At 37.2% G+C, this 4,780-nt stretch overlaps 1 long non-coding RNA gene across 1 annotated transcript; it reads right to left on the bottom strand.

The window, feature by feature from the left end:
• Window positions 1-2,473: 2,473 nt before the first annotated feature.
• LOC110927956 lies at window positions 2,474-3,403 on the bottom strand. Its single transcript, XR_002586031.2, has 3 exons — window positions 3,217-3,403; window positions 3,034-3,117; window positions 2,474-2,799 (listed from the first exon to the last, which is right to left on the bottom strand). It is a non-coding gene; the product is annotated as an uncharacterized LOC110927956 (long non-coding RNA).
• Window positions 3,404-4,780: the final 1,377 nt, after the last annotated feature.

The following is a 4,780-nucleotide window of genomic DNA, read 5'->3' as shown; positions in this document are numbered from 1 at the left end:
GCCGGTGCTGGGTGTGAAACTCCTGGGGGGTGCCGTTAGTCGTGATGCAGAGTTTATTAGTGGTATGGCTCTTAAAAGAGCGAAATGTGCAGTCGAGCTTATGAGGTGCCTTAAACGCCTACGGGACCCTCAGAGCGAGCTCCTTTTGCTTCGTTCTTGTATGAGTGTTGCTAAATTACTGTTTGGTCTTCGAACGTGTCAACCTTCTTTGGTCGGGGGAGCTGTCTCTGTTTTTGATGAAGGCCTCCGGGGAGCATTAGAGGATATTGTTGTTTGTGGGGGTGCCTTTTTTGGAGATCTCCAGTGGAGGTTTGCTTCTCTCCCGACCCAGTTCGGAGGCTTAGGGATTTGTATGGCCTAGGATGCCTCTTCATATGCTTTCGTGGCTTCAAGGGCCCAATCTTGGGGTTTACAAGACCACATACTCTGAGAATGTGGTGGGGATGTTTTAGACTCAGATTACAGGAGTGCGTTGGACTGTTTGCATAGTTCTCTTCCTGACCTTGATATTGGCGGTTTCTACATTAAAGATACCGCCCCTCCTAAATCCAAGAAAATTCTGGCGAATGCCTTATATGGCGAAATTGCCAAGAGGTTTGAAGAGAAGTTTGTTTCATCCCCTCGGCAAAGAGCTGTGTTTGAATGTCTACGTGCCCCACATGCTCAGGATTTTTTGTCTGTCGCACATATTGAAGGCTTGGGGCAACACATGTCGGCTGTGGAATACCGTGCTATCCTTAGATACCGACTGATGACTCCTTTGTTCCCAGTTGACGAGCCATGTCCGGTATGCCGCAAAGTGTGTTTGGATTCTTTCGGCGAGCACGCGATCCACTGTAAAGAGCTACCAGGGTTTAAATATCGACATGATTGGGTGAGAGATGTGTTATGTGATGTTCTTAAGCAGGCCGGGATCTCTGCCAAAAAGGAGGCTCCAGTAAATTTACTGACTGACCCCTTAGAGGGGAGGTCCACTTTACGCCCGGCGGACATCCTTGTGTTTGGATGGGAAGGCGGGAAACACACTTGTGTAGATCTAACTGGAGTCTCCCCTCTTGTCGGGCTCAAGGATAAGGGCTTTGTCATAGGGCAAGCGGTGCTCAAGGCAGAGGCGAGCAAAGTGGCAAAACATGAGAAAGCCTGCCGGGAGAATCAACATATGTTTGTCCCATTTGCATTTGATACCTTTGGTGGTCTCGCTCCTGACGCTGTGCGACTCTTGAATCGGGTTCAAAAAGTCGTTAATAGTAATTCTTCGTCGCTAAAGGTTTCAAACTTTGTATTTAGTAGAACTAGTTTTTCTATTTAAAAGGGGGTGGTGGCGCAACTTGTTGCCCGACTACCTACCATTGCTTTGTAATTGCCCTTTTTCGTGTGGAATGATATTGATTTTCTCGTCTAAAAAAATCTATTTATCAATTATGACTATGTGCATAATAAGAAGGTCTATTTCACTATACCAGATACATCAATTCCCTCAGAGCTAATAGAAGATGCAAGATCTGAAGACATCATTGAACTGCCAAAGATAAACGACAGACACAACTACAGTGTAGTATACAGAGATTTTGAAAAGAACAAAGCTCTGTTTAGAAGTGTTGACATCTGTAAGTACTCCAACCAGACTCTATGGTTTATTATGAAATGCATGAACAAGAGGCAGGAACAACTTGGAAAGAAAGGAATGAACAAAGAAAAGGAAAGATAGGATATTGAACAAATGATTGAAGAATTGATACAAGCAAGGACCTGGTACAAGGACATGTATGATATTTGCAATAAATACATCTTCTACAAGAAGAAATTAAAGTCAGGAGATGTCCACAAACGTGTGAAGTTATTTTGAAAACATGTCTTTAAATTTTACTGTTATGTAATTTGTTTCAAAATAGAAGTACCTTACTTGCACTACTAGAAAAGAGGGTTTTTGTCATGAAACTTTTGGTCACAAAATAGTAACAATTTCGCTGTTGTCACCATTTCGCCACCGAAAATGCAGTGATAAAAACACCCGTATAATGCCACCAAATAGCCACCATTTTTATATTTTGCTACCTTACGTTTGCCACCACAAAATCGGTCAAAATTATTTGCCACCGCTTCTTGTTTACGGTCCACCTTGTTTGCTACCGATTTGCCACCATTTAACCACCATGTTTGCTTCCGATTTTCCACCATTTAACCACCATTTTCATTGAAAAGTTTGCTACGGTCCACTTTGTTTGCTACAGATTTGCCACTATTTAACCATAATGTTTGCTACCGATTTGCCACCATTTAACCACCCTTTTCATTGAAAACTGGTGGGTATTTAGCGTGCTTGTTGAATTATTTGCTACCATTATTTGCTACCATTTTGTGATTGCTTGAATATTGGTTTTTTATTCAGCTTGATTTTTCATTTTTCCTTGCTTTTTTCGTAAAAATTACATAATCAATAAAATTACAAAATTATATAAAAAGTCTAATATGATCACGAAAACCCAAAATTATATAAAACATATGTGTATCAAAAGCGTATAAAACATTCTAATATAAGTACCAGCTAAAACATCAAATAACTAAAAAATCCTAATATGATAAACATTGAAACATTCAAAACCAAGTGTTTGTAGCCTATCTTCAAATTGTACTTGTTAACATAGCTTCAATTTGTGACATTGTATCGAGCATAGCATCTTTATCCACCTTATCTTTTTTCTTTTTCAGTCAACAATCCGGCAATAATTCCATTTAGCCTTTCTTTTTCTTCATCATTTTCCTTAACAAGCTCCTTATAACTAAGTTCAACTTTTCAATCTACAAAACAACCAATGAATTAAATCAAAGAATTCAGAATTAACGAAAACTAACAATGGGTCAAGTTGGTTGCAAAGATAACAATATCCAATTGTAAGCTACAATTCAAGTGCTAGAAGCTAAATGGATATTGTCTCACCATAGAAAAAATCTGAATATAAAAAGACTCGCTGGTCTTTATCTACTACCAGCATAGAAAAGGAACAAGAATTGTATAAAAGGATATTGTCTCACCATAGTAACCAAAGTAGTTGATAGTCTAACTCATGATGCAAATTTGCACTCAGACTCAAGTATTAAACATCTGAATTGCCACAACTGTACACAAAAACCAAAAATCATTATTATAAACAATGTTATAAAACTTCTATATATTCAAAATCCAAATATATATATATATATGCTATATTTTTGTACCAAAAGCTATGAATTTTGTCTTGATGGTCACATGAGAGCAAAGACCCCATTACTTTACTGCTGGTGATTTCATGTTGCTATACCTACAGAGAACTAGACCTCACTTTCCCCAATGTGTTTAGCTTCACCTAAACACAATAACACTATTCAAAAATAGAATGGGTTATGGTGATTGCTTTAAAATCAAGTTTGTACGTGAACGAAAACAGTGTCATCATGGTTCTACATAGGTGTGTAAACAAGTAGGGCCAGGCCTGAGTAAAACCTAAAGCTCGGCACAGCTTGACCTATTTTGGGTACAATCTCAAATAAGCTAAAAGCTCAGCTTGGCTCACCAATGTTATTAGTTTAAATCATAGGAGCCTAAGTCGAAACCGACTTGCGCTTTTAGGATTGGGTTATGATCATCATTATCATTTCATTATAATATATATATAATTCTAGCTTTCAAATCACTCACTCCAAAGATATACCTATGTTATACGCGCGTATAACATGTGCTATACACCCGCATAATAGGGGGTATAACAAGTATATAGGAGGTACTTTTAGCCAAATCCGTTGTTAAATGATAGATCAAAGCTTAATCGCATTCAAAAGCTATATAGTATAAACTAGCGTTTAACTCCCGCGTTGCGGGTGTGTGGGTCGAAAAACTATACTAAGTAGTAAGTAAGCAAACCACAACCAAAATCGAGAAAAATCGTAAAATAAAAATGCGAACTTATACGTAGGTAAAAACAATCGTGAACATATACCGCGACCTGACATAAAATGTAAGGAAACTCAAATTTATAGAGAAAACTTTAACTTAAAACCCAAATAAAAAAGACAAAACTTTCAAATCCAAACATGAAGTATACAAATCTGAGGGACTAAAATGTAAACTATAGTATAAGACAAAAGAAAAAAGAAAAAAAAGCATCTATCGTTGTGTGATAACAGTTGTGTGATAGCAGTTGTGTGATAACAAGCATGATAAAGAACAAAATGCTACAAGTTTTTATATAAAAAAGACAAAAAGTTAATATTTTTACATCAAACAAGAAAACAAAAGTTTCATTCCAACTGCTAATGCATCTACATGTGATACCTAGCTAATGCTATGAAGATGCATGCAAGATTGTGGCATTTCAACACAAATATGATAAAGTATACCTGAAGTTTAAAATTTACAAGTCACAATTTTCACAGTGAAGTTTAAAATTAAAACTTTAATTGATATTGACTTTAACGAATCTTATAGTTTAAATTGGCTTTAGGTAAGTTGTTTTATCACCTGTATTATGAGTTGTTCTATATCATATAACTTTAAACCAGTTCTTCAACCAACCCGTTCTGACCCGAAACACGTTCTAACCCGCATCGGTTTCAACCCGAATCAAAATAACCCTTTCTTTAATCACCTCTTCTTGGATACACGAAAAGAAACTTACACAATGTAGACATGTCCTCCCCAACCACTTAAGCAATCACGGTCAGCTGATGATATAAGTGCTTGGGAGATGGTTTCAAACAGCTCCTAATAATCCTACATACACAATAACAAGTAGAGATTACATAT

This window comes from Helianthus annuus, chromosome 3 (genome assembly GCF_002127325.2).
Source record: "Helianthus annuus cultivar XRQ/B chromosome 3, HanXRQr2.0-SUNRISE, whole genome shotgun sequence".
Taxonomy (NCBI): domain Eukaryota; kingdom Viridiplantae; phylum Streptophyta; class Magnoliopsida; order Asterales; family Asteraceae; genus Helianthus; species Helianthus annuus.
The sequence above is the reverse complement of the archived record's forward strand: the minus strand, read 5'-3'. Positions and strand labels throughout refer to the sequence as shown.